The sequence below is a fragment of the Pleuronectes platessa genome, chromosome 24 (assembly GCF_947347685.1).
Source record: "Pleuronectes platessa chromosome 24, fPlePla1.1, whole genome shotgun sequence".
Classification (NCBI taxonomy): domain Eukaryota; kingdom Metazoa; phylum Chordata; class Actinopteri; order Pleuronectiformes; family Pleuronectidae; genus Pleuronectes; species Pleuronectes platessa.
In genome coordinates this window covers 13,121,118-13,138,964 of record NC_070649.1, presented here as the reverse complement: position 1 = coordinate 13,138,964, position 17,847 = coordinate 13,121,118, and positions in this window count along the sequence as shown.

The window sequence follows — 17,847 nt, the reverse complement described above, 5'->3', positions numbered from 1 at the left end:
GAGGATCACCAGTCCATCACAGGGAGAATCACCAGTCCATCACAGGGCTGGTAACCAGCCCATCAAAGGGAGGATCACCAGTCCATCAAAGGGAGGATAACCAGTCCAACACAGGGCTCATCACCGGTCCAACACAGAGCTGATCACCAGTCCATCACCGGGAGGATCACCAGTCCATCACAGCGCTGATCACCAGTCCAACACAGGGCTGATCACCAGTCCATCACAGGGCTCATCACCAGTCCATCACAGGAAGGATCACCAGTCCATCACAGGGAGGATCACCAGTCCATCAGAGGGAGGATCACCAGTCCATCACAGGGAGGATCAACAGTCCATCACAGGGAGGATCACCAATCCATCACAGGGAGGATCACCAGTCCATCACAAGGAGGATCACCAGTCCATCACAGGGCTGATCACCAGTCCATCAAAGGAAGGATCACCAATCCATCACAGGGAGGATCACCAGTCCATCACAGGGCTGATCACCAGTCCATCAGAGGGAGGATCATCAGTCCATAACAGGGAGGATCACCAGTCCATCGAGGGCTGATCACCAGTCCATCAAAGGGAGGATCACCAGTCCATCACATGGCTGATAACCAGTCCATCACAGGGGCTATAACCAGTCCATCAAAGGGAGGATCACCAGTCCATCAAAGGGAGGATCACCAGTCCATCACAGGGCTGGTAACCAGCCCATCAAAGGGAGGATCACCAGTCCATCAAAGGGAGGATCACCAGTCCAACACAGGGCTCATCACCGGTCCATCAGAGGGAGGATCACCAGTCCATCACAAGGAGGATTACCAGTCCATCACAGGGCTGATCACCAGTCCATCAAAGGGAGGATCACCAGTCCATCACAGGGCTGATCACCAGTCCATCAGAGGGAGGATCCCCAGTCCATCAAAAGGAGGATCACCAGTCCATCACAGGGCTGAAAACCAGTCCATAAAAGGGAGGATCACCAATCCATCACATGGCTGATAACCAGTCCATCGAAGGGGTTATAACCAGTCCATCAAAGGGATGATCACCAGTCCATCAAAGGGAGGATCACCAGTCCATCACAGAGAGGATCACCAGTCCATCATAGGGCTGATCACCATTCCATCAGAGGGAGGATCACCAGTCCATCACAGGGAGGATCACCAGTCCATCACAGGGAGGATCACCAATCCATCACAGGGAGGATCACCAGTCCATCACAGGGCTGATCACCAGTCCATCAGAGGGAGGATCACCAATCCATCACAGGGAGGATCACCAGTCCATGACAGGGCTCATCACCAGTCCATCACAGGTCTGATCACCAGTCCAACATAGGGCTGATCACCAGTCCATCACAGGGCTCATCACCAGTCCATCACAGGTCTGATCACCAGTCCAACACAGGGAGGATCACCAGTCCATCACAGGGAGGATCACCAGTCCAATACAGGAAGGATCACCAGTCCATCACAGGGCTGATCACCAGTCCATCACAGGGAGGATCACTAGTCCATCACAGGGCTGATCACCAGTCCATCAAAGGGAGGATCACCAGTCCATCACAGGGCTTATCACCAGTCCCTCAGAGGGAGGATCCCCAGTCCATCAAAAGGAGGATCACCAGTCCATCACAGGGCTGAAAACCAGTCCATAAAAGGGAGGATCACCAATCCATCACATGGCTGATAACCAGTCCATCGAAGGGGTTATAACCAGTCCATCAAAGGGATGATCACCAGTCCATCAAAGGGAGGATCACCAGTCCATCACAGAGAGGATCACCAGTCCATCATAGGGCTGATCACCAGTCCATCAGAGGGAGGATCACCAGTCCATCACAGGGAGGATCACCAGTCCATCACAGTGCTGATCACCAGTCCATCACAGGGAGGATCACCAGTCCATCACAGTGAGGATCACGAATCCAGCACAGGGAGGATCACCAGTCCATCACAGGGCTGATCACCAGTCCATCAGAGGGAGGATCACCAGTCCATAACAAGGAGGATCACCAGTCCATCACAGGGCTGATCACCAGTCCATCAAAGGGAGGATCACCAGTCCATCACATGGCTGATAACCAGTCCATCAAAGGGGCTATAACCAGTCCATCAAAGAGAGGATCACCAGTCCATCAAAGGGAGGATCACCAGTCCATCACAGGGCCGATAACCAGCCCATCAAAGGGAGGATCACCATTCCAACACAGGGCTCATCACCGGTCCAACACAGGGCTGATCACCAGTCCAACACAGAGAGGATCAACAGTCTAACACAGGGCTGATCACCAGTCCATCACCGGGAGGATCACCAGTCCATCGATGGGCTGATCACCAGTCCATCACAGGTCTGATCACCAGTCCATAACAGGGCTGATCACCAGTCCATCACAGGGAGGATCACCAGTCCATCACAGGGAGGATCACCAATCCATCACAGGGAGGATCACCAGTCCATCACAGGGCTGATCACCAGTCCATCAGAGGGAGGATCACCAATCCATCACAGGGAGGATCACCAGTCCATGAAAGGGCTCATCACCAGTCCATCACAGGTCTGATCACCAGTCCAACATAGGGCTGATCACCAGTCCATCACAGGGCTCATCACCAGTCCATCACAGGTCTGATCACCAGTCCAACACAGGGAGGATCACCAGTCCATCACAGGGAGGATCACCAGTCCAATACAGGAAGGATCACCAGTCCATCACAGGGCTGATCACCAGTCCATCACAGGGAGGATCACTAGTCCATCACAGGGAGGATCACCAATCTAGCACAGGGAGGATCACCAGTCCATCACAGGGCTGATAACCAGCCCATCAAAGGGAGGATCACCAGTGCAACACAGGGCTCATCACCGGTCCAACACAGTAATGATCACCAGTCCAACACAGGGAGGATCACCAGTCTAACACAGGGCTGATCACCAGTCCATCACCGGGAGGATCAACAGTCCATCACCGGGCTGATCACCAGTCCATCACAGGGAGGATCACCAGTCCATCAGAGGAAGGATCACCAGTCCATCACAGGGAGGATCACCAGTCCATCACAGGGCTGATCACCAGTCCATCACAGGGAGGATCACCAGTCCATCACAGGGAGGATCACCAATCCAGCACAGGGAGGATCACCAGTCCAACACAGGGCTGATCACCAGTCCATCACAGTGCTCATCACCAGTCCATCACAGAAAGGATCACCAGTCCATCACAGGTCTGATCACCAGTCCAACACAGGGAGGATCACCAGTCCATCACAGGGAGGATCACCAGTCCAATACAGGAAGGATCACCAGTCCATCACAGGGCTGATCACCAGTCCATCACAGGGAGGATCACTAGTCCATCACAGGGCTGATCACCAGTCCATCAAAGGGAGGATCACCAGTCCATCACAGGGCTGATCACCAGTCCATCAGAGGGAGGATCCCCAGTCCATCAAAAGGAGGATCACCAGTCCATCACAGGGCTGAAAACCAGTCCATAAAAGGGAGGATCACCAATCCATCACATGGCTGATAACCAGTCCCTCGAAGGGGTTATAACCAGTCCATCAAAGGGATGATCACCAGTCCATCAAAGGGAGGATCACCAGTCCATCACAGAGAGGATCACCAGTCCATCATAGGGCTGATCACCAGTCCATCAGAGGGAGGATCACCAGTCCATCACAGGGAGGATCACCAGTCCATCACAGGGAGGATCACCAGTCCATCACAGGGAGAATCACCAGTCCATCACAGGGCTGGTAACCAGCCCATCAAAGGGAGGATCACCAGTCCATCAAAGGGAGGATAACCAGTCCAACACAGGGCTCATCACCGGTCCAACACAGAGCTGATCACCAGTCCATCACCGGGAGGATCACCAGTCCATCACAGCGCTGATCACCAGTCCAACACAGGGCTGATCACCAGTCCATCACAGGGCTCATCACCAGTCCATCACAGGAAGGATCACCAGTCCATCACAGGGAGGATCACCAGTCCATCAGAGGGAGGATCACCAGTCCATCACAGGGAGGATCAACAGTCCATCACAGGGAGGATCACCAATCCATCACAGGGAGGATCACCAGTCCATCACAAGGAGGATCACCAGTCCATCACAGGGCTGATCACCAGTCCATCAAAGGAAGGATCACCAATCCATCACAGGGAGGATCACCAGTCCATCACAGGGCTGATCACCAGTCCATCAAAGGGAGGATCACCAGTCCATCACATGGCTGATAACCAGTCCATCACAGGGGCTATAACCAGTCCATCAAAGGGAGGATCACCAGTCCATCAAAGGGAGGACCACCAGTCCATCACAGGGAGGATCACCAGTCCATCACATGGCTGATAACCAGTCCATCACAGGGGCTATAACCAGTCCATCAAAGGGAGGATCACCAGTCCATCAAAGGGAGGATCACCAGTCCATCACAGCGCTGGTAACCAGCCCATCAAAGGGAGGATCACCAGTCCATCAAAGGGAGGATCACCAGTCCAACACAGGGCTCATCACCGGTCCAACACAGGGCTGATCACCAGTCCAACACAGGGAGGATCACCAGTCTAACACAGGGCTGATCACCAGTCCATCACAGGGAGGATCACCAGTCCATCACAGGGAGGATCACCAATCCAGCACAGGGAGGATCACCAGTCCATCACAGGGCTGATCACCAGTCCATCACAGGGCTGATCACCAGTCCATCAAATGGAGGATTACCAGTCCATCACATGGCTGATAACCAGTCCATCAAAGGGAGGATCACCAGTCCATCACATGGCTGATAACCAGTCCATCAAAGGGGCTGTAACCAGTCCATCAAAGAGAGGATCACCAGTCCATCAAAGGGAGGATCACCAGTCCATCACAGGGCTGGTAACCAGCCCATCAAAGGGAGGATCACCAGTCCATCAAAGGGAGGATCACCAGTCCAACACAGGGCTCATCACCGGTCCAACACAGGGCTGATCACCTGTCCAACACAGGGAGGATCACCAGTCCAACACAGGGCTGATCACCAGTCCATCACAGGGCTCATCACCAGTCCATCACAGGAAGGAACACCAGTCCATCACAGGGAGGATCACCCGTCCATCACAGTGAGGATCACCAATCCATCACAGGGAGGATCACCAGTCCATCACAGGGCTGATCACCAGTCCATCAGAGGGAGGATCACCAGTCCATCAAAGGGAGGATAACCAGTCCAACACAGGGCTCATCACCGGTCCAACACAGAGCTGATCACCAGTCCATCACCGGGAGGATCACCAGTCCATCACAGGGCTGATCACCAGTCCAACACAGGGCTGATCACCAGTCCATCACAGGGCTCATCACCAGTCCATCACAGGAAGGATCACCAGTCCATCACAGGGAGGATCACCAGTCCATCAGAGGGAGGATCACCAGTCCATCACAGGGAGGATCAACAGTCCATCACAGGGAGGATCACCAATCCATCACAGGGAGGATCACCAGTCCATCACAAGGAGGATCACCAGTCCATCACAGGGCTGATCACCAGTCCATCAAAGGAAGGATCACCAATCCATCACAGGGAGGATCACCAGTCCATCACAGGGCTGATCACCAGTCCATCAGAGGGAGGATCATCAGTCCATCACAGGGAGGATCACCAGTCCATCGAGGGCTGATCACCAGTCCATCAAAGGGAGGATCACCAGTCCATCACATGGCTGATAACCAGTCCATCACAGGGGCTATAACCAGTCCATCAAAGGGAGGATCACCAGTCCATCAAAGGGAGGATCACCAGTCCATCACAGGGCTGGTAACCAGCCCATCAAAGGGAGGATCACCAGTCCATCAAAGGGAGGATCACCAGTCCAACACAGGGCTCATCACCGGTCCAACACAGGGCTGATCACCTGTCCAACACAGGGAGGATCACCAGTCCAACACAGGGCTGATCACCAGTCCATCACAGGGCTCATCACCAGTCCATCACAGGAAGGATCACCAGTCCATCACAGGGAGGATCACCCGTCCATCACAGTGAGGATCACCAATCCATCACAGGGAGGATCACCAGTCCATCACAGGGCTGATCACCAGTCCATCAGAGGGAGGATCACCAGTCCATCACAAGGAGGATTACCAGTCCATCACAGGGCTGATCACCAGTCCATCAAAGGGAGGATCACCAGTCCATCACAGGGCTGATCACCAGTCCATCAGAGGGAGGATCCCCAGTCCATCAAAAGGAGGATCACCAGTCCATCACAGGGCTGAAAACCAGTCCATAAAAGGGAGGATCACCAATCCATCACTTGGCTGATAACCAGTCCATCGAAGGGGTTATAACCAGTCCATCAAAGGGATGATCACCAGTCCATCAAAGGGAGGATCACCAGTCCATCACAGAGAGGATCACCAGTCCATCATAGGGCTGATCACCATTCCATCAGAGGGAGGATCACCAGTCCATCACAGGGAGGATCACCAGTCCATCACAGGGAGGATCACCAATCCATCACAGGGAGGATCACCAGTCCATCACAGGGCTGATCACCAGTCCATCAGAGGGAGGATCACCAATCCATCACAGGGAGGATCACCAGTCCATGACAGGGCTCATCACCAGTCCATCACAGGTCTGATCACCAGTCCAACATAGGGCTGATCACCAGTCCATCACAGGGCTCATCACCAGTCCATCACAGGTCTGATCACCAGTCCAACACAGGGAGGATCACCAGTCCATCACAAGGAGGATCACCAGTCCAATACAGGAAGGATCACCAGTCCATCACAGGGCTGATCACCAGTCCATCACAGGGAGGATCACTAGTCCATCACAGGGCTGATCACCAGTCCATCAAAGGGAGGATCACCAGTCCATCACAGGGCTGAAAACCAGTCCATAAAAGGGAGGATCACCAATCCATCACATGGCTGATAACCAGTCCATCGAAGGGGTTATAACCAGTCCATCAAAGGGATGATCACCAGTCCATCAAAGGGAGGATCACCAGTCCATCACAGAGAGGATCACCAGTCCATCATAGGGCTGATCACCAGTCCATCAGAGGGAGGATCACCAGTCCATCACAGGGAGGATCACCAGTCCATCACAGTGCTGATCACCAGTCCATCACAGGGAGGATCACCAGTCCATCACAGGGAGGATCACGAATCCAGCACAGGGAGGATCACCAGTCCATCACAGGGCTGATCACCAGTCCATCAGAGGGAGGATCACCAGTCCATAACAAGGAGGATCATCAGTCCATCACAGGGCTGATCACCAGTCCATCAAAGGGAGGATCACCAGTCCATCACATGGCTGATAACCAGTCCATCAAAGGGGCTATAACCAGTCCATCAAAGAGAGGATCACCAGTCCATCAAAGGGAGGATCACCAGTCCATCACAGGGCTGATAACCAGCCCATCAAAGGGAGGATCACCAGTCCAACACAGGGCTCATCACCGGTCCAACACAGGGCTGATCACCAGTCCAACACAGAGAGGATCACCAGTCTAACACAGGGCTGATCACCAGTCCATCACCGGGAGGATCACCAGTCCATCGATGGGCTGATCACCAGTCCATCACAGGTCTGATCACCAGTCCATAACAGGGCTGATCACCAGTCCATCACAGGGAGGATCACCAGTCCATCAGAGGGAGGATCACCAATCCATCACAGGGAGGATCACCAGTCCATCACAGGGCTGATCACCAGTCCATCAGAGGGAGGATCACCAATCCATCACAGGGAGGATCACCAGTCCATGAAAGGGCTCATCACCAGTCCATCACAGGTCTGATCACCAGTCCAACATAGGGCTGATCACCAGTCCATCACAGGGCTCATCACCAGTCCATCACAGGTCTGATCACCAGTCCAACACAACGAGGATCACCAGTCCATCACAGGGCTCATCACCAGTCCATCACAGGAAGGATCACCAATTCATTACAGGGAGGATCACCAGTCCATCACAGGGCTCATCACCAGTCCATCACAGGGCTCATCACCAGTCCATCACAGGAAGGATCACCAGTCCATCACAGGGAGGATCACCAGTCCATCAGAGGGAGGATCACCAGTCCATCACAGGGAGGATCAACAGTCCATCACAGGGAGGATCACCAATCCATCACAGGGAGGATCACCAGTCCATCACAAGGAGGATCACCAGTCCATCACCGGGCTGATCACCAGTCCATCAAAGGGAGGATCACCAATCCATCACAGGGAGGATCACCAGTCCATCACAGGGCTGATCACCAGTCCATCAGAGGGAGGATCATCAGTCCATCACAGGGAGGATCACCAGTCCATCACAGGGCTGATCACCAGTCCATCAAAGGGAGGATCACCAGTCCATCACATGGCTGATAACCAGTCCATCACAGGGGCTATAACCAGTCCATCAAAGGGAGGATCACCAGTCCATCAAAGGGAGGACCACCAGTCCATCACAGGGAGGATCACCAGTCCATCACATGGCTGATAACCAGTCCATCACAGGGGCTATAACCAGTCCATCAAAGGGAGGATCACCAGTCCATCAAAGGGAGGATCACCAGTCCATCACAGCGCTGGTAACCAGCCCATCAAAGGGAGGATCACCAGTCCATCAAAGGGAGGATCACCAGTCCAACACAGGGCTCATCACCGGTCCAACACAGGGCTGATCACCAGTCCAACACAGGGAGGATCACCAGTCTAACACAGGGCTGATCACCAGTCCATCACAGGGAGGATCACCAGTCCATCACAGGGAGGATCACCAATCCAGCACAGGGAGGATCACCAGTCCATCACAGGGCTGATCACCAGTCCATCACAGGGCTGATCACCAGTCCATCAAATGGAGGATTACCAGTCCATCACATGGCTGATAACCAGTCCATCAAAGGGAGGATCACCAGTCCATCACATGGCTGATAACCAGTCCATCAAAGGGGCTGTAACCAGTCCATCAAAGAGAGGATCACCAGTCCATCAAAGGGAGGATCACCAGTCCATCACAGGGCTGGTAACCAGCCCATCAAAGGGAGGATCACCAGTCCATCAAAGGGAGGATCACCAGTCCAACACAGGGCTCATCACCGGTCCAACACAGGGCTGATCACCTGTCCAACACAGGGAGGATCACCAGTCCAACACAGGGCTGATCACCAGTCCATCACAGGGCTCATCACCAGTCCATCACAGGAAGGAACACCAGTCCATCACAGGGAGGATCACCCGTCCATCACAGTGAGGATCACCAATCCATCACAGGGAGGATCACCAGTCCATCACAGGGCTGATCACCAGTCCATCAGAGGGAGGATCACCAGTCCATCAAAGGGAGGATAACCAGTCCAACACAGGGCTCATCACCGGTCCAACACAGAGCTGATCACCAGTCCATCACCGGGAGGATCACCAGTCCATCACAGGGCTGATCACCAGTCCAACACAGGGCTGATCACCAGTCCATCACAGGGCTCATCACCAGTCCATCACAGGAAGGATCACCAGTCCATCACAGGGAGGATCACCAGTCCATCAGAGGGAGGATCACCAGTCCATCACAGGGAGGATCAACAGTCCATCACAGGGAGGATCACCAATCCATCACAGGGAGGATCACCAGTCCATCACAAGGAGGATCACCAGTCCATCACAGGGCTGATCACCAGTCCATCAAAGGAAGGATCACCAATCCATCACAGGGAGGATCACCAGTCCATCACAGGGCTGATCACCAGTCCATCAGAGGGAGGATCATCAGTCCATCACAGGGAGGATCACCAGTCCATCGAGGGCTGATCACCAGTCCATCAAAGGGAGGATCACCAGTCCATCACATGGCTGATAACCAGTCCATCACAGGGGCTATAACCAGTCCATCAAAGGGAGGATCACCAGTCCATCAAAGGGAGGATCACCAGTCCATCACAGGGCTGGTAACCAGCCCATCAAAGGGAGGATCACCAGTCCATCAAAGGGAGGATCACCAGTCCAACACAGGGCTCATCACCGGTCCAACACAGGGCTGATCACCTGTCCAACACAGGGAGGATCACCAGTCCAACACAGGGCTGATCACCAGTCCATCACAGGGCTCATCACCAGTCCATCACAGGAAGGATCACCAGTCCATCACAGGGAGGATCACCCGTCCATCACAGTGAGGATCACCAATCCATCACAGGGAGGATCACCAGTCCATCACAGGGCTGATCACCAGTCCATCAGAGGGAGGATCACCAGTCCATCACAAGGAGGATTACCAGTCCATCACAGGGCTGATCACCAGTCCATCAAAGGGAGGATCACCAGTCCATCACAGGGCTGATCACCAGTCCATCAGAGGGAGGATCCCCAGTCCATCAAAAGGAGGATCACCAGTCCATCACAGGGCTGAAAACCAGTCCATAAAAGGGAGGATCACCAATCCATCACTTGGCTGATAACCAGTCCATCGAAGGGGTTATAACCAGTCCATCAAAGGGATGATCACCAGTCCATCAAAGGGAGGATCACCAGTCCATCACAGAGAGGATCACCAGTCCATCATAGGGCTGATCACCATTCCATCAGAGGGAGGATCACCAGTCCATCACAGGGAGGATCACCAGTCCATCACAGGGAGGATCACCAATCCATCACAGGGAGGATCACCAGTCCATCACAGGGCTGATCACCAGTCCATCAGAGGGAGGATCACCAATCCATCACAGGGAGGATCACCAGTCCATGACAGGGCTCATCACCAGTCCATCACAGGTCTGATCACCAGTCCAACATAGGGCTGATCACCAGTCCATCACAGGGCTCATCACCAGTCCATCACAGGTCTGATCACCAGTCCAACACAGGGAGGATCACCAGTCCATCACAAGGAGGATCACCAGTCCAATACAGGAAGGATCACCAGTCCATCACAGGGCTGATCACCAGTCCATCACAGGGAGGATCACTAGTCCATCACAGGGCTGATCACCAGTCCATCAAAGGGAGGATCACCAGTCCATCACAGGGCTGAAAACCAGTCCATAAAAGGGAGGATCACCAATCCATCACATGGCTGATAACCAGTCCATCGAAGGGGTTATAACCAGTCCATCAAAGGGATGATCACCAGTCCATCAAAGGGAGGATCACCAGTCCATCACAGAGAGGATCACCAGTCCATCATAGGGCTGATCACCAGTCCATCAGAGGGAGGATCACCAGTCCATCACAGGGAGGATCACCAGTCCATCACAGTGCTGATCACCAGTCCATCACAGGGAGGATCACCAGTCCATCACAGGGAGGATCACGAATCCAGCACAGGGAGGATCACCAGTCCATCACAGGGCTGATCACCAGTCCATCAGAGGGAGGATCACCAGTCCATAACAAGGAGGATCATCAGTCCATCACAGGGCTGATCACCAGTCCATCAAAGGGAGGATCACCAGTCCATCACATGGCTGATAACCAGTCCATCAAAGGGGCTATAACCAGTCCATCAAAGAGAGGATCACCAGTCCATCAAAGGGAGGATCACCAGTCCATCACAGGGCTGATAACCAGCCCATCAAAGGGAGGATCACCAGTCCAACACAGGGCTCATCACCGGTCCAACACAGGGCTGATCACCAGTCCAACACAGAGAGGATCACCAGTCTAACACAGGGCTGATCACCAGTCCATCACCGGGAGGATCACCAGTCCATCGATGGGCTGATCACCAGTCCATCACAGGTCTGATCACCAGTCCATAACAGGGCTGATCACCAGTCCATCACAGGGAGGATCACCAGTCCATCAGAGGGAGGATCACCAATCCATCACAGGGAGGATCACCAGTCCATCACAGGGCTGATCACCAGTCCATCAGAGGGAGGATCACCAATCCATCACAGGGAGGATCACCAGTCCATGAAAGGGCTCATCACCAGTCCATCACAGGTCTGATCACCAGTCCAACATAGGGCTGATCACCAGTCCATCACAGGGCTCATCACCAGTCCATCACAGGTCTGATCACCAGTCCAACACAGGGAGGATCACCAGTCCATCACAGGGAGGATCACCAGTCCAATACAGGAAGGATCACCAGTCCATCACAGGGCTGATCACCAGTCCATCACAGGGAGGATCACTAGTCCATCACAGGGAGGATCACCAATCTAGCACAGGGAGGATCACCAGTCCATCACAGGGCTGATAACCAGCCCATCAAAGGGAGGATCACCAGTGCAACACAGGGCTCATCACCGGTCCAACACAGTAATGATCACCAGTCCAACACAGGGAGGATCACCAGTCTAACACAGGGCTGATCACCAGTCCATCACCGGGAGGATCAACAGTCCATCACCGGGCTGATCACCAGTCCATCACAGGGAGGATCACCAGTCCATCAGAGGAAGGATCACCAGTCCATCACAGGGAGGATCACCAGTCCATCACAGGGCTGATCACCAGTCCATCACAGGGAGGATCACCAGTCCATCACAGGGAGGATCACCAATCCAGCACAGGGAGGATCACCAGTCCAACACAGGGCTGATCACCAGTCCATCACAGTGCTCATCACCAGTCCATCACAGAAAGGATCACCAGTCCATCACAGGTCTGATCACCAGTCCAACACAGGGAGGATCACCAGTCCATCACAGGGAGGATCACCAGTCCAATACAGGAAGGATCACCAGTCCATCACAGGGCTGATCACCAGTCCATCACAGGGAGGATCACTAGTCCATCACAGGGCTGATCACCAGTCCATCAAAGGGAGGATCACCAGTCCATCACAGGGCTGATCACCAGTCCATCAGAGGGAGGATCCCCAGTCCATCAAAAGGAGGATCACCAGTCCATCACAGGGCTGAAAACCAGTCCATAAAAGGGAGGATCACCAATCCATCACATGGCTGATAACAAGTCCCTCGAAGGGGTTATAACCAGTCCATCAAAGGGATGATCACCAGTCCATCAAAGGGAGGATCACCAGTCCATCACAGAGAGGATCACCAGTCCATCATAGGGCTGATCACCAGTCCATCAGAGGGAGGATCACCAGTCCATCACAGGGAGGATCACCAGTCCATCACAGGGAGGATCACCAGTCCATCACAGGGAGGATCACCAGTCCATCACAGGGAGAATAACCAGTCCATCACAGGGCTGGTAACCAGCCCATCAAAGGGAGGATCACCAGTCCATCAAAGGGAGGATAACCAGTCCAACACAGGGCTCATCACCGGTCCAACACAGAGCTGATCACCAGTCCATCACCGGGAGGATCACCAGTCCATCACAGCGCTGATCACCAGTCCAACACAGGGCTGATCACCAGTCCATCACAGGGCTCATCACCAGTCCATCACAGGAAGGATCACCAGTCCATCACAGGGAGGATCACCAGTCCATCAGAGGGAGGATCACCAGTCCATCACAGGGAGGATCAACAGTCCATCACAGGGAGGATCACCAATCCATCACAGGGAGGATCACCAGTCCATCACAAGGAGGATCACCAGTCCATCACAGGGCTGATCACCAGTCCATCAAAGGAAGGATCACCAATCCATCACAGGGAGGATCACCAGTCCATCACAGGGCTGATCACCAGTCCATCAGAGGGAGGATCATCAGTCCATCACAGGGAGGATCACCAGTCCATCGAGGGCTGATCACCAGTCCATCAAAGGGAGGATCACCAGTCCATCACATGGCTGATAACCAGTCCATCACAGGGGCTATAACCAGTCCATCAAAGGGAGGATCACCAGTCCATCAAAGGGAGGATCACCAGTCCATCACAGGGCTGGTAACCAGCCCATCAAAGGGAGGATCACCAGTCCATCAAAGGGAGGATCACCAGTCCAACACAGGGCTCATCACCGGTCCATCAGAGGGAGGATCACCAGTCCATCACAAGGAGGATTACCAGTCCATCACAGGGCTGATCACCAGTCCATCAAAGGGAGGATCACCAGTCCATCACAGGGCTGATCACCAGTCCATCAGAGGGAGGATCCCCAGTCCATCAAAAGGAGGATCACCAGTCCATCACAGGGCTGAAAACCAGTCCATAAAAGGGAGGATCACCAATCCATCACATGGCTGATAACCAGTCCATCGAAGGGGTTATAACCAGTCCATCAAAGGGATGATCACCAGTCCATCAAAGGGAGGATCACCAGTCCATCACAGAGAGGATCACCAGTCCATCATAGGGCTGATCACCATTCCATCAGAGGGAGGATCACCAGTCCATCACAGGGAGGATCACCAGTCCATCACAGGGAGGATCACCAATCCATCACAGGGAGGATCACCAGTCCATCACAGGGCTGATCACCAGTCCATCAGAGGGAGGATCACCAATCCATCACAGGGAGGATCACCAGTCCATGACAGGGCTCATCACCAGTCCATCACAGGTCTGATCACCAGTCCAACATAGGGCTGATCACCAGTCCATCACAGGGCTCATCACCAGTCCATCACAGGTCTGATCACCAGTCCAACACAGGGAGGATCACCAGTCCATCACAGGGAGGATCACCAGTCCAATACAGGAAGGATCACCAGTCCATCACAGGGCTGATCACCAGTCCATCACAGGGAGGATCACTAGTCCATCACAGGGCTGATCACCAGTCCATCAAAGGGAGGATCACCAGTCCATCACAGGGCTGATCACCAGTCCCTCAGAGGGAGGATCCCCAGTCCATCAAAAGGAGGATCACCAGTCCATCACAGGGCTGAAAACCAGTCCATAAAAGGGAGGATCACCAATCCATCACATGGCTGATAACCAGTCCATCGAAGGGGTTATAACCAGTCCATCAAAGGGATGATCACCAGTCCATCAAAGGGAGGATCACCAGTCCATCACAGAGAGGATCACCAGTCCATCATAGGGCTGATCACCAGTCCATCAGAGGGAGGATCCCCAGTCCATCACAGGGAGGATCACCAGTCCATCACAGTGCTGATCACCAGTCCATCACAGGGAGGATCACCAGTCCATCACAGTGAGGATCACGAATCCAGCACAGGGAGGATCACCAGTCCATCACAGGGCTGATCACCAGTCCATCAGAGGGAGGATCACCAGTCCATAACAAGGAGGATCACCAGTCCATCACAGGGCTGATCACCAGTCCATCAAAGGGAGGATCACCAGTCCATCACATGGCTGATAACCAGTCCATCAAAGGGGCTATAACCAGTCCATCAAAGAGAGGATCACCAGTCCATCAAAGGGAGGATCACCAGTCCATCACAGGGCCGATAACCAGCCCATCAAAGGGAGGATCACCAGTCCAACACAGGGCTCATCACCGGTCCAACACAGGGCTGATCACCAGTCCAACACAGAGAGGATCAACAGTCTAACACAGGGCTGATCACCAGTCCATCACCGGGAGGATCACCAGTCCATCGATGGGCTGATCACCAGTCCATCACAGGTCTGATCACCAGTCCATAACAGGGCTGATCACCAGTCCATCACAGGGAGGAACACCAGTCCATCACAGGGAGGATCACCAATCCATCACAGGGAGGATCACCAGTCCATCACAGGGCTGATCACCAGTCCATCAGAGGGAGGATCACCAATCCATCACAGGGAGGATCACCAGTCCATGACAGGGCTCATCACCAGTCCATCACAGGTCTGATCACCAGTCCAACATAGGGCTGATCACCAGTCCATCACTGGGCTCATCACCAGTCCATCACAGTTCTGATCACCAGTCCAACACAGGGAGGATCACCAGTCCATCACAGGGAGGATCACCAGTCCAATACAGGGAGGATCACCAGTCCATCACAGGGCTGATCACCAGTCCATCACAGGGAGGATCACTAGTCCATCACAGGGAGGATCACCAATCTAGCACAGGGAGGATCACCAGTCCATCACAGGGCTGATAACCAGCCCATCAAAGGGAGGATCACCAGTGCAACACAGGGCTCATCACCGGTCCAACACAGTGCTGATCACCAGTCCAACACAGGGAGGATCACCAGTCTAACACAGGGCTGATCACCAGTCCATCACCGGGAGGATCAACAGTCCATCACAGGGCTGATCACCTGTCCAACACAGGGAGGATCACCAGTCCAACACAGGGCTGATCACCAGTCCATCACAGGGCTCATCACCAGTCCATCACAGGAAGGAACACCAGTCCATCACAGGGAGGATCACCCGTCCATCACAGTGAGGATCACCAATCCATCACAGGGAGGATCACCAGTCCATCACAGGGCTGATCACCAGTCCATCAGAGGGAGGATCACCAGTCCATCAAAGGGAGGATAACCAGTCCAACACAGGGCTCATCACCGGTCCAACACAGAGCTGATCACCAGTCCATCACCGGGAGGATCACCAGTCCATCACAGGGCTGATCACCAGTCCAACACAGGGCTGATCACCAGTCCATCACAGGGCTCATCACCAGTCCATCACAGGAAGGATCACCAGTCCATCACAGGGAGGATCACCAGTCCATCAGAGGGAGGATCACCAGTCCATCACAGGGAGGATCAACAGTCCATCACAGGGAGGATCACCAATCCATCACAGGGAGGATCACCAGTCCATCACAAGGAGGATCACCAGTCCATCACAGGGCTGATCACCAGTCCATCAAAGGAAGGATCACCAATCCATCACAGGGAGGATCACCAGTCCATCACAGGGCTGATCACCAGTCCATCAGAGGGAGGATCATCAGTCCATCACAGGGAGGATCACCAGTCCATCGAGGGCTGATCACCAGTCCATCAAAGGGAGGATCACCAGTCCATCACATGGCTGATAACCAGTCCATCACAGGGGCTATAACCAGTCCATCAAAGGGAGGATCACCAGTCCATCAAAGGGAGGATCACCAGTCCATCACAGGGCTGGTAACCAGCCCATCAAAGGGAGGATCACCAGTCCATCAAAGGGAGGATCACCAGTCCAACACAGGGCTCATCACCGGTCCAACACAGGGCTGATCACCTGTCCAACACAGGGAGGATCACCAGTCCAACACAGGGCTGATCACCAGTCCATCACAGGGCTCATCACCAGTCCATCACAGGAAGGATCACCAGTCCATAACAGGGAGGATCACCCGTCCATCACAGTGAGGATCACCAATCCATCACAGGGAGGATCACCAGTCCATCACAGGGCTGATCACCAGTCCATCAGAGGGAGGATCACCAGTCCATCACAAGGAGGATTACCAGTCCATCACAGGGCTGATCACCAGTCCATCAAAGGGAGGATCACCAGTCCATCACAGGGCTGATCACCAGTCCATCAGAGGGAGGATCCCCAGTCCATCAAAAGGAGGATCACCAGTCCATCACAGGGCTGAAAACCAGTCCATAAAAGGGAGGATCACCAATCCATCACTTGGCTGATAACCAGTCCATCGAAGGGGTTATAACCAGTCCATCAAAGGGATGATCACCAGTCCATCAAAGGGAGGATCACCAGTCCATCACAGAGAGGATCACCAGTCCATCATAGGGCTGATCACCATTCCATCAGAGGGAGGATCACCAGTCCATCACAGGGAGGATCACCAGTCCATCACAGGGAGGATCACCAATCCATCACAGGGAGGATCACCAGTCCATCACAGGGCTGATCACCAGTCCATCAGAGGGAGGATCACCAATCCATCACAGGGAGGATCACCAGTCCATGACAGGGCTCATCACCAGTCCATCACAGGTCTGATCACCAGTCCAACATAGGGCTGATCACCAGTCCATCACAGGGCTCATAACCAGTCCATCACCGGTCTGATCACCAGTCCAACACAGGGAGGATCACCAGTCCATCACAAGGAGG